Genomic DNA, 14,170 nt, shown 5'->3' on the forward strand with positions numbered 1-14,170 from the left:
GCATTGGCATAGCCAATAGATCTCCCCTTTGGGATCTTATAAGTGTTTAGCCATGCAATAGTTGATGTTGTTGCACCAAGAATATTGTGCTGCATAAGTAAATACTTATAAGATCCCAAAGGCGGGACCTATTGGCTATGCCAATGCTTGTTTAAATTGGATCAAGACATTCTCAACCTTGATAGGTGATCCTAGGCTGCTTTGATCTCAAAGCAACATCCATGGTTGTAATCTGCTGTAACATAACATAACAGGTGTATTTATAAAGCGCACGATTACCCGTAGGTGTCCTGGCGCTGAATAACAGATGTTTATTGTTACCCAACTCAATGGTACTCATTTTATCGACCTCAGATGGATGAAAGGCTGAGTGGACCCGCCGGGATTTGAACCTGTGACCATGAGGTCGAACACAGGCCCCTGCAGTGGCTGATTTAGTCCACTGAGCCACCAGACCCGGCTGTATAGTTCTCTGTAAAAGTGTTGCCTTGTGTCAATGGTGATATAAAAAAATTAATTCGAAATGTGATTGTATTTCCAATTTGACAAGTCTTTATAGACATTTTTTCAACATTTCCTTTGGGTTTTCATTGTTCTGTTTTCCTAGCTGTTATGGTGACTCAGAAGTTGATATTTCAGCATTGCACTTTATGCAGGCACTAATTGGCCTGTGGTATTTATTTGGATATTAGTTCTGCAGTAGCACCGAGCCCTGCTTCCTCAGTTTTTATTTGTCGTCTGCTTCAGCTTCTGGTGGTGCCTCTACCTACAGATAACTCACCTTTTGGTTATTCCTAGGTGTTAGAGTGAATATAGGTAGTATTGGTGCCATCTTGATGACAGTTACTGCATTGGTCTGACTCCACTGGAGTCATGTAGGACCACCTGAATTCAGGTCCCTATTTTTCTACACCATTTTATGTTGATCCAAAACTGCCCTACATGAAGTTTACCCTACATTTTAATAACCTTTTGCAATGCTTTAGGGACTCTTTCCCCAAAGAAGTCCGGTTTTATGCCCTTGTCAATCCTGATTTCTCGTGAGACTTCATCTGGATTCCCCACGTGGGATTGCTCAAAATCTGAATCCAGCAAGTTAATTGTGGAAGTGAGTTCAGTTGTCACCAAAAGGTCTAACAGTACTGTTAAGTCAGTGCCTTGTGATAGTGGGAAGCACAGTAGACATAGCTTCCCGCATTAAAAATAAACTCTTCTCAGAGGTTCGAAGTATGCAAATCAGGCTAAATGGGAGCATGACTGCTACAAAATGCAAGTGCTAAAGCTTTTGCTATGCACAAACAAGATGTTTCTATACATGTTCAGGAGAACTTCTTAGCCCTCCCCAACCTTCTGATAAGTCTATCTCTATTTGCAGAGTACACTGTAGTTATTGTTAAGAAAACCATCAAAATCTGCACAAGTTACAGATTCTGTTTTGAGAGTCTGTTCATTTTATTCTTGTTTTTGCGTTCTGTAGATTTTGCTGGCTCTAAACGATTGTGTGTTTCAGCTGACTGTGTTCATGTCATATTTCTGACACAAGTTAAGGAAAGCAGTGTGTTTACCAACCGACTGGGCTTTGATCTGGCACAGCTGACATTTAACCTGGTGGCCTTTGTAGTATCTGGGAAACCAGGAATACATTTTGTTGAGCTTGCGCTGGGCAGAGGGTGAAGCCTGTGGTTTTGCTGTTAAAGCACTTGACACTCATGATAGACCTTCTACAGTGAAAATGGTAGAACATCACATATTGCCTTTATACATGCTGAGTTTATATTCTCCTTTCATCCCTGCCATAGACAGATGTAAGCAATGTGGCCATATGCACACAAAGACCATCAAGGAACGAGAAGCAGAACTGCTTATGGTGCATTCAATGAATACCAGGCTCATTGTCCATCATGGTAGAGGTCGTACTCATCATCCTCTTATGAGTCCTCCAAGGGCAAAAAGATAAACCAGAGTAAGAGTCATAGGCAAGATGATTCCACATGTCCACACTCCGCTCTCCGCTCTCATTCTAGAGGTAGTTATCCTCGATCTCCACCAATGAAACAGCTCAGGAAACTATAGAACGTCCAAAACACCGCAGCCAGACTGGTCCTTGACATCTCCGGCCGCAGCCACATATCACAGCACATCCTACAACTCCACTGGCTCCCAATCGACAATAAAATCTCCTTCGAGCTCTTCACACATGCCTACAAAGCTCTCCACGATGCAGGACCAGAATATCTGAACCACTGCCTCGCATTCCACGTACCCGCCAAACAACTTCACTGTGCTCAACTTGCCCTGGCCTCTATCCCATGGATCCACAAGACCAGAGCCGGAGGGAGATCCTTCTGTTACCTTGCTGCCAAGACCTGGAACACCCTGCCTCTCCAACTCAGGCAATCCCCGTCAATGACCCAATTCAGGAAGTACCTCAAGACCTGGCTCTTCGACTGAACCTCCACACCCAGGCAGATCAGCAACCCCCCACGCGTCTTGAGACCCTCGCAGATGAGTAGCCACGCTATGTAAACTCCTGATTGATTGAATGAAGTCTTCATCTGAGCGTGAATTGGTAACACCCATATTTGTGGTACCTTGTTTGACCTGTGCACAGTACAGTTCTCAAAATTACCTTTGCTCCACCTCAATCTGAACGTCCACTCCAGTGATAATGAACAACTTATTGTCTGCTCTCATACACAGCTGAATGTCAGCCACCTTTGTAAAATGTAACCTGACCAACCAAAAATTCTCAGTTTTCTCGCTTCTTTGCTGTTTGTTAATAGAAGAGTATACATGTGTGGGATTCAGCATGCATTACATTTCAAATATTTAACATTTTCATTTTAAACATAGAAATAGACATTCTTGTTTTATACACATATATAAATGTGTATATATTAAACGGTGGTAATAACCCCTGTGAAATAATTTTTGAGACACACTTTTCATAGAAAAGGCATTTTTTGACCCTCATGGACTTTTTTTTTATACCATACTTTGCAGTCGGTCAAATTTGGCATGCTAGGATTCTTAAGGATCCATACTTGGAAATAAAAGTTAGAAGGGAGTGAAAAAGAGTGATTTCCTATTTTAGCACCCATAGGAAATTTTGCTCTAATCTACTGGCTGAACGAATTTACATCAGACTTTGCATGAAAGTAGAGTTTTACTCAAAGAGTGCAGTTTTGGTTTGTTGTAAATCAGATCTGAAAGAAACAGTTAGTTATAGATTCCTTACCTTAGAATTACCCCCAGGCGTCAAACTGGATTCAGAAAGTTTTTCGTCAGCAGTACCCCTGTGCGCCAAAAGGTGGCGTCGGTCGGCTCCGCGTTCGTCATTGGCGTCGTGGTCACCGGGATGACACCGCAGTAGCTACATAGACGCCGCCCGCGCGCGCTGACCTCCGTTCTTTCTTTTTCCGCACCAGCCTGCACAGATCCGGAGAGAGCGGTACCTCAAGTCACTTTTTGACCTACTTGTTGCCGACTTTTGTCGACATCTTTTTCGAGTCTTCGATTCCTGGTGCATGTCAGGGAAGCGGTTCCTGTAGCTGACTGATGTCGGTGACGGATCGGCACTGCGTGTGCCTTTTTTGCTTGGAGCGCGACCACGACCCCAAGTCGTGCTCCAACTGCCTGACCATGAATCCGAAGTCTTTGCAGGGGCGGTCCTGAAAGCTCCTCGAGGCCAGCCAGTCCGCTCAGCGCCGTTCGAGGTCCCGGACGCGTGGGAGGTCTAAGAACCGGTCGCGGAGTCATCATCACTCTTCTTCCAAGTCTTCGCCCTTGGGGCCAGGTAAATCGAGGCACAAGAAGTCAAATAAGCATCGTCGCTCTTCAACTTCTCCCCGTCCGCCGGCCGACGCGACAAGGGATGCAGGTGGTGCCCCTCCCGCGGTTCCCGAATGGGTCTACTTCAGGTTTCCCAATTTTATGAAGTGATGCATGCCATCTTTGACCAGCCCGACCCCAGCACCGCAGGGTCCCCTTGGGATCCAGGCCTGGATCCGGATCGGCACCGGTTAACCTCGTTACACCTCACCTGGCGCCAAATCCACCAGCACCACGTCCGCAGCCGACGCCCGTTGTGTCCCCAGCTGGCATCGACCCCGGCCTCCATCCCGATGTAGACACGGAGCCGGACGACACCCAGCTGATCCTCTCCCTGACCAACGACCCCGCCGCCGCCAAAGCCAACCTACAAGAAGGGATGAAAGAGGTAGCCGAGTGGATGACGACCAGCCGCCTGAAGCTGAACTCAGACAAGACGGAGGTCCTCATCCTGGGCTCCTCACCCTCCGCCTGGGACGACTCCTGGTGGCCTCCCGCCCTGGGCACCGCACCCAAACCGACAGACCATGCACGCAACCTGGGCTTCATCCTGGACTCCTCCCTCTCCATGACCAGGCAAGTCAACGCCGTCTCCTCGTCATGCTTCAACATCCTACGCATGCTACGGAAGATCTTCTGGTGGATCCCCACAGAGACCAGGAACACCGTCACCCAGGCCCTCGTCACCAGCCGACTGGACTACGGCAACGCCCTCTACGCCGGCACCACCGCCAAGCTCCAGAAGAGACTCCAGCGGATCCAAAACGCCTCAGCCAGACTCATCCTCGACATCCCACGAACCAGCCACATCTCCGGACATCTGAGAGACCTCCACTGGCTCCCCGTCAGCAAGAGAGTCTCCTTCCGCCTCCTCACCCACGCACACAAAGCCCTACACGACCAAGGCCCGAGCTACCTCAACAGCCGAGTCAACTTCTACGCTCCCAAACGCCACCTCCGATCTGCCAGCCACGCCCTCGCCGCCGTCCCCCGCATCCGAAGAGCGACCACAGGAGGAAGGTCCTTCTCCTACCTGGCCGCCAAGACCTGGAACTCCCTCCCGACCGACCTGCGCCTGACCCAAGACCACCTCTCCTTCAGGAAGAAGCTGAAGACCTGGCTGTTCGAGCAGTAGCGGCACCCCCCCCCCCAGCGCCTTGAGACCCTACGGGTATGTAGCGCGCTCTAGAAATGTCTTTGATTGATTGATTGATTGACTGGCGTCGACTGATGCCGGATCTGGCATTTTTGTGCCCTTGTTCTACCCTGGGTCTTTTAGTCCAGATTGACAGCCAGAGGAGGACTGTGAGGGGTCTGGAGACCCTTTAACTGACCAGTTGGGCTATGAACCGGACTGGAAAGAGGAACTGGAGGAAACCAGTGGTTTGAACACCTCACCAGACCTTGGCATGTTGTCTCCTCCTATCGTGGCTACGGAGGAGGGAGCGTCTTACGCCGTGATGTTGGGTAGGGCGGCCGTGGCTCTCAACCTTGAGCTACCTACAGCGGCAGTCAGGAGTATCCTCCTGACAGAGGTGCTTCAACCGGCAGCAAGCTGTTTGGAGCCCCTGCTACCGTTTAATGAAGCCCTCACCTACATCCTTTTGGGCACCTGGTTCAGGCCCAACCCAGGGGCTCCTGTGGATAGGATGATTGCCCGACGCCTCTGCTCAGCTCCGGGCGACCCCACTTTCCTCTCCCAACACCCCACCCCTGAGAGCTTGGTGGTCCAAGCCTCCACCTCCAAAGGCGCATTCCCTAACGCACCACCTGATAGGGAATCCAAAAAGGTGGATTATCTTGGGGAAGATGTTTTCTTCCTCCAGCTTTGGGACTGCGATCGGTAAACATGCATGTCTGTTGGGCCGTTACACCCACTCCGTGTGGGATATGGTAGCGCAAGTGCTGCCCCAGTGCCCGGAGGAGGCCCGGGCCATACTCACCCGTGCAGTTGCCGAAGGGAGAGATGCAGCGAAGTTTATTATCCACTGTGGGCTGGATACCGCCGACTCACTAGGCAGGACGATTTCCACGTCGGTAGCCCTTCGACGCTACGCCTGGTTGAGGTCGACTGTTTTTTCGGGGGATGTCCAATCCACTCTTATGGACATGCCCTTTGATGGCCGTCGCCTATTCGGCGACAAGGCAGCCAACGTGCTGGAGCGCTTTAAGGACTCTCGGGCTTCAGCCAGGTCCTTGGGCCTCTCCACCTCCTGCCCTGCGCAGTCTGCCTTTTGCCCCCTTCATGGCTACGCAAGGGGTGCCCTGCCACGTCCCGCCCTGGGCCACAGGCCAGCGCAAGCTGTTCAGCCCCTGCGCGGCCTGGGACGTAGGAATCACTGCCATAGTTCTAGGGGCCAGCGGGTGGGCCAGTCCACCACAGCCTCTTCGGCAGCAGCCTCCAAACCCTCCTAGTCAGACCTTTCAGGGCCACCAAACGCCAGTGGGCGGCAGGATTCGCCATCACCTCTCCCACTGGCGCACCATCATGTCAGACAGGTGGGTTTTGCTAATAGTCTGAAGGGGCTTCTCCCTCCCCCTTCAAGACCACCCCTCCATCCTTGCCACCTCAGTACCATTGCATTTCAGAGGATCATCTGGCCCTTCTCCAACAGGAGGTTTCGGCACTCTTGGCCAAGGGAACCATCGAGTGCGTTCCTGTCCCAGAAGTAGGCCGAGGTTGCTATTCCCACTACTTTCTGGTGCCTAAGAAAGACAAAGGCCTGCGTCCTATTTTGGATCTCAGGAACGTCAACCGCCTCCCCCGGAAGGAGAAGTTCAAAATGTTGACGCTCGCTCAGGTCCTGTTTGCCCTCGACCCTGGAGACTGGATGGTAGCGTTGGACTTGTAGGACGCTTAAGTTCACATCCCTCTCCTGCCGGCCCACCGGCGTTACCTGCGGTTCACGCTAGGCCACAAGCACTTTCAGTTTACCGTGCTCCCCTTTGGCCTTACCAGCGCCCCTCGGGTGTTCACGAAAGTGATGGCGGTCGTCGCAACTCATCTGCGCAGATCAGGGGTTCCAGTCTTCCCCTATCTCGACGTCTGGCTGTTGAAGGCGGGTTCGCCCCAGGCTGTCATCTCCCACCTCCAGACTATGGCCGACCCTCTGCATTGGCTGGGGTTCTCCATCAACGAGTCCGAAGTCACACCTGACTTCTTCTCAGAAGCTCCTCTTCATCAGAGCGGTTCTAGACACGACGCAGTTTCGGGTCTATCCTCCCGAACAGCAACTCCAGGATATTCGGGCTATGATTCCGATCTTTCATCCTCTATCCCGGGTTTCGGACAGGATGACCCTCAGGCTACTGGGCCTGATGGCCTACTGGGAACTCTGGTTGGAGAAGGATCTCCTGTCGACCCAATCCTGGTTTGTTAACCGCCACTGTACTAGGTGTGCAGTGCCCTCCGAGATCTGGACACAATCGGACAGCTTCCCCTGATGTTGTGCCCACTGGAACTTCAGGTCCCACTGCAGAGCCTGCATATGCCATCTGGCATGATCCAGCAGCAGGATGCAGACTGATGCATCACTTTTGGGCTAGGGCGGCCACATGGGGGAGGCGGAGATCAGAGGCCTCTGGTCTCCGGCGGAGTCTGGGCTACATTTCAACCTTCACTAGCTTCAGGCGATTCGTCTTGCCCTCAAAGCATTTCTTCCCTCTGTCCGGAGAAGAGTAGTGCAGGTGTTCACAGACAACACCACCGCCAGGTGGTACTGCAACAAACAAGGCAGGGTGGGGTCATGGGCCCTATGTCAAGAGGCCCTCCTCCTCTGGACATGGCTGGAATTTCAGGGCATATCTCTGGTGGTTCAGTACCTGGCAGGTTCCCTGAATGCTAGGGTGGCCGAACTCAGCCGCAGGTGCATGATGGATCACAAATGGCGTCTTCACTTGCAGGTGGTGCAAGGTCTCTTTCGACAGTGAGGAGAGCCTTGGTTAGATCTATTCACCACCGAAGAGAACGCGCAATGTCAGCAATTCTGCATGTTGGAATTTCCAAGGCGGCACTTGCTAGGCGACGCTTTTCATCACGAGTGAAGTTGCGGTCTTCTATACGCCTTTCCGCCTATACCACTTCTGCCCAGAGTGCTGAAGAAGATCAAGCGCGACCGAGCCCAAGTCATTCTTGTGGCTCCGGATTGGGCACGAAGTCTTGTAATCCCAAGCTGTTATACATAGCCATCGATCCTCCGATCAGACTACCTCTTCGGGAGGATCTTCTGTCGCAGCATCAGGGGGGCGGTCCTCCACCCGAACCAATCCAGCCTCCACCTCCTTGCGTGGAGGTTGAGCGGCGGCAGTTGATGTTGTTTGACCTGCCTCCCAAAGTCTGTGATGTTATCTTGGCAGCCAGGCGTCCCTCCACTAAGACGGTATATGCCTGCAGATGGAACAAATTTGTGGCATGGTGCACAGCAAAGGCTGTGGCTCCCCTTTCTGCCCCTTTGTCTAAGGTTCTCTTGTTTCTCCTTTCCTTGGCTCAGCAGGGCTCTTCTCTGGGCACTCTAAAGGGCTACCTCTCGGCCATTTCAGCCTTCCTTAGGCTTCCTGATCAGCCTTCTCTTTTCAAGTCCCCTGTTGTGTAAATCACTTCCTTAACGGCATTACTCATCTTTTTCCTCCTGTTGCCTTCGTAATGCCCCAGTGGGAATTGAATTTGATTCTTGCATATCTTACGTGTGCTCCCTTTGAGCCGCTACATAACTCTTCTCAGGCTTCTGATTTTAAAAACTGTCTTTCTGGTGGCCATCGCCTCTGCACGCAAGGCGAGTGCGCTCCAAGCCTTTTCTTCTAAGCCTCCTTTTCTGACCATCCGGACAAGGTTGTTATTCGAACTCGTCCTTCCTTCTTTCCCAAAGTGGGTACTCCTTTCCATATTGGACAAACCATTACTTTGCCTACTTTCCGCATCCTTCTAAGGAGGAGAGGCTCTACCGTCTGGATCCAAAGCTTGCGCTTTCCTTTTACTTGGATCGCACACAAAAAATCCGGGTGGATGACCAGCTCTTTGTTGGCTAAGTGGGCGCCAAAAAAGGTCGGGCCTTGCACAAACGGACCATTTCTAGATGGGTTGTTTTGTGCATCAAAGCTTGTTATTCCTTGGCAAAGAAAGTGCCTCCAGAGAAACTGAGAGCTCAGAAATGAAATTGCAGAAGGTCCGAAAGAAAGTGGAGGGCAAACTATGATCAGGCCAAAAAAAAGGAGTATGCACAAACACTATCAGAATACAAGAGACTGATCATTGAGGAAAAAAGTAAATAATTCACGTCGAAAATTTTGGAAGCAAAGAATTCCAGCGGGGAACTGTTCCCTACAGTAAAAAAACTAGCTAATCTCCCAGCCAATTCCAAAACAGTCAGCACCCTGGAATTTTGTAACACTGGGTCAGTTCTTCATCAACAAAGTTGGCAGTATACAAAACCTTCATAGATGGTGATCACCCCTCCCCTAAGATATCTAAGCCAGGGCCAGATAGTCACACACCTGGCACTGGCTTCTCCTTCACGTCTCCCACGTGGGAACAGATCGTCCAAGTAGTGAAAACAATCAAATCAGGAGCCCCGTCAGACCCCTGTCCTCCCAAAGTCTTCCATCTGTTCCCTGAACTACTCGGCGAACAACTAAATTAGGTAGGTTTCCTGATGCATGGAAGACAGCCTCAGTCCTGCCTCTGCTAAAAAAAAAAAGCCAATCTAGATCCCGAAGAACCTGGCAGTTACCGGCCGATTTCTCGGATCCCTTTTTCATCCAAGGTATTGGAGAAATTGCTCAACACACAGGTTACCTCTTTCATCTCCGCTGGAGAACTCCTGGACCACTCTCAATATGGGTTCAGAGTGGGCCACTGAGACTGCTCTGATCATGGCAACAGAGGAACTCATTGGACTCAGGAGGGAAGGCGTCTTGATTTTGTTAGATCTATCGGCAGCCTTCAACACTGTTAACCACGAAATATTAACCGGCAAATTAGCAGAGCAGGGCTTTCAGGAATCCGCCCTCAATCTACTCTCATCCTATCTAACCGGCAGAACTTTCTCAGTAGAACTGGGAGGCTCCACATCCAAATCATTTGAACTGCAGTGTGATGTGCCTCAGGGCTCCTCTCTGAGCCCCACACTTTTCAATATTTATGTGACTCCGCTGGCCTCGATTATTAGGCAATGTGGTTTCTCGGTGGTCTCTTATGCTGACGACACCCAGGTGGTTGTTTCAGTATCAAATAATGTGGACACGACAGCTGATCGCTTTAACAATTGCATGTCACAGGTAAACACCTGGATGCAGACTAACTGCCTAAAACTAAACGGAGAAAAAAACGGAGGTCCTGATGATGGGCCCTGACCCTTCCTTCTGGTCACCAAGATGGTGGCCAGATAACCTTGGAGAGTGCCCGACGCCTGTCTCCAAGGTTAAGAACCTAGGTGTGGTCTTTGATGACAAACTGACATTTGACGCTCAAATCAACAAGCTCTCATCCACTTTCTGGGGGATCTTAAAGATGATCAGAAAAATGTGTTCTTTCATACCCCCGGAAGCATTAGAGACACTGGTGACAACCTTGGCCTTTTCCATACTGGACTACGGCAACACCCTATAAGTAGGGATACAATCCCATTATCTACAAAAACTGCAGCGACTGCAGAATGCTGCTGCCAGATTGATACTGGGTATCCCCAAATATGAAGCAATCGCCCATAGACTGAGAGCCCTTCACTGGCTCCCAGTGGAGAAAAGAATCATTTTCAAATCAGTGTCTTGCCTATAAGGCACTTCAGGGTAAAGGACCACTATATCTGAGATCGCACTTGAAATGGTACGTACCTGCCAGAAATCTCAGATCATCTCACTCAAAACTGCTACAACTACCCAAGTATAGGCAGGTTCGCTGGGGCGGAAGAAGTTTCGTATTGGGAACAGGAAAAACCTGGAACCGTCTGCCAACGTCAATAAAAAACAGTACCTCACTCATGTCCTTCAGAAGATTACTGAAAACCTGGCTCTTTTCCAACTGAACTCATGAAACCCATAAAAAAGCATCACTCAGTCCCTCCGCCTCATATGTCCTGCCAAATCCAGCGCCAAGACGCCGTCGGGCATACGTGCGCTATACAAGTCGGCAAATCAAATCAAGTGGGGTTGTGCGCCCATTCGACCAGGGCGACAGCAGCTACCACTGCTTTGGGATGTGAAGTCCCCCTTAAAGACATCTGTCAGGCGGCTATGTGGGCATCGCTGCACACCTTTACAAAACACTACTGCCTGGACAGACCAGTCTGAAGATACGGCTTCTTTGGCCGTTCTGTTCTCCATGACTTTCTGGTGTGAACTTGGTTCGCAGACCCACATCCGGGGTTGGTATTGCTGGGGTATCTATTCTAAGGTAAGAAATCTATAACTGTTTCTTTCAGATGAACAGGTTACTTACCTTCGGTAACGATATATCTGTAAGAAACATAGGTTAGTTATAGATTCCTTACCGCCTCACCCATCCTCCCCGTTCTGCGTACTGATTTCTAGGGTTAAGGACTCCTTTTCAGGGCCCTAGTTTTGTGCACCAGTGGTCAGTGTCTTGCATGGCTCTGCGCTTCTGGTGTGGAAAGTCGTGTACAGAACTGACGTCAACACGCAAGGGCGGCGTCTAAGTAGCTACCGCGATGTCATCCCGGAGACCAAGACACCAACGACGAAGGCGGAGCCGACAGACGCCACCTTTTGATGTGCAGGGGTACTGCTGACGAAAAACATTCCGGATCCAGTCTGACGCCTGGGTGTAATTCTAAGGTAAGGAATATATAACTAATCTGTCTCTTACAGATATATCGTTACCGAAGGTAAGTAACTTGTTCCTTAAGACTTGCTACTATTTGGCCAAGAAAGAACCCCAGATATGCAAGGCAGTGACATGAGCATCTCTGTACATCTTTGCCAAGCATTACTGCTTGGATTCTGAAGTGTGTATGTTTAGCTACTTTTTCAGATCTGTCCTGCAAGACTTTCTAGCCTAACCATCCATCAATCCTCCACCCGAGCAGGGCATTGCTTTGTAATCTACTCAACACGTGAAAATCTGCTGGTAGAAATAGCTATCAGATGAATGACAATGTCCTTTGTGGTGGATACTCAATCTACTTGCAGATTGCTCACAACCTACCCGCTTCCCTGTTTGAGGGATGTGTTATAGGGAGAGTTCATATGTTCCCAGACTACTTTTGGCACTGCACAAACTTATAGGTGTCTGTCCACTTACCTTGAAGGCAGGTAAACAATGGATGGAAACTGACGTTTGCTGCGCTGGGGGGGGCAATATGTCTTGAGAGACATCTGACGTCACTTTTAGCGTCCTTATGAACCCAGCGCCCCCTACCAGGGACGTGAGAGCTTTGAAGTTTCTGGATCCAGTCTGATACCTGGGAGCTTGGGATTATTCAGCAGTTAAGGAACCTGCAGGTAGATAGAGTATCCACCAGAAAGATTGTTACCAAAGGTAAGTACCTTTTTCTACTACACGGGTGGGCGAAGAAACACAAATATGTCAGTATAGTGGTAATACATCCAGAGATGAACCTCTTTAGCCTGAAGTCTCTGGGCTCATGAGACAGTTCGAAGCCTAAGGTGTGGGATCATAGGCTTACCCCTGGCAGGTGTTGTCCTGCTTCATGGCATCCAAGTCATTTCTCTGGCAGTGGTGGCAACCTAGGGGTGATTACCATCCTGTCCTATATGAGATCTTACCAGGCTGAGAGTTGAGGCTGCATCCCCAGGCCTGTCTGCATTGCTTTACTACTACCTAGCCTCTGCCTTTTGTGCTTGGAGCCTGAGCTGTTAATGAAAGTCTAGGTTTTGTCGCTTTGTGACTAGCATTAATGTTGTCTGTGCTCAGTCACGTAGTGAGTAACCGCTCCGCTGCAGTGTCCATCCGAGCCTAGTAGACTGATAATAAGGCTGAAACAGAAATCATACATCCTTGGTAGTTGGTTCTTGAGTGAAGTGCTGAGATCCCAGTAGAGCGGTCTCCAGCAGGTGATAGTTTGCTTCTGAGGAATATGGAGTCTGGATCAAAAAACCTCTTGAAGAGAATATGTTATCAGTATATTTTATGACATGTATCCCAGACTGACGAAACATAAAAAAACGTCTTGAAGTGAATATGTTATCAGTATATTTTTATGACATGTATCCCAGACTGACGAAACATAAAAGGGACTTGAGTGTGAATGATCTCTTTCTGCCCAAACGGGCAGCAGCCCTAGGTCGCGTCTTCCTTGACAGTTCTTCCAGAGCATTTTCCTCATTGTAGGGTTGTGCTTTGACAATGCTCCCATAAATTTAGAGCACCACACCACAATTTGGTGCCAAGGCTGACAGAATTAATGAACCATACACAAACTTGATACCATGATCTGGAAGGTTGAAGGTGAGTTTCATTCTTTGTAAAGCCATACCATGGGGTACTGGGAAGTCCGAAACAAGTGTATCAGGTTAAGATGGAGTAGACCTCTCAAGTTGAAAACATGTAGACACTGTAAAACATTATACAAGGTCATTTGTTAAGGGTCATTGGTTTCTCCTCAGATTTCCTTTCTAGATTAGAGATATGGCCCCACAACTAAATGTTGGTTTGCTGAAGATCCTTAGATGATTTATACAATACCGAGGGATATAGAAGGCAGGTGAAGAAAAAGTTTAAGCTGGGCCCACGTCCTAAGTGATTAAAGAAGTGACGAGAAAAAGAATGTGATTGTGAAGGCAGCATGTTAAGCTTCCAAAAATCCAGAATTCTCCTGTTCCCCAAAATCAGTAAACAAACGGAGCAGAGGCTGGGGCAGTTAAGATTGGGATTGTGATAGAAGTCGGTGACAGCAAGCCTGCTGTTTCCTGCCACGTTGAAAATTATTCGTGGGGCAACTTAGTAACTCGTTTGAGATCCTGTGTCGGGATTCCTGCCACAGCTCACCTCTCTTGAGTATCGCAATATACCAGCCTGACTCCTAATCCTCCAAACACTCATGAATTAACAAACCAGACTTTTGACCATATTTCATGCTGTTGGTTATAGCTAGCTGTAGCTGATGTTCCTCGGTTTGTTTGGAAAGGCTTAAAAGCTTTTACAAATGTTATACCGTGCATATGCAAGGTCAGGTTTCAGGCGCCACGGAAACGTCTAGAAAATCCACCAGAATAACCATCAAACAACAGGCTTAGATGACCTCAACGTGAACCTTCTGCAAGACAGCCCTCATCAAATTAATCCCCTGCACCTGTTCCTTGCTATAAGCAATTAAAATGCAACCTTTGTGAAAATTCTAAAACACCTTCTAGAAGACAGCCTCCT

This window comes from Triturus cristatus, chromosome 9 (assembly GCF_964204655.1).
Source record: "Triturus cristatus chromosome 9, aTriCri1.1, whole genome shotgun sequence".
Taxonomy (NCBI): domain Eukaryota; kingdom Metazoa; phylum Chordata; class Amphibia; order Caudata; family Salamandridae; genus Triturus; species Triturus cristatus.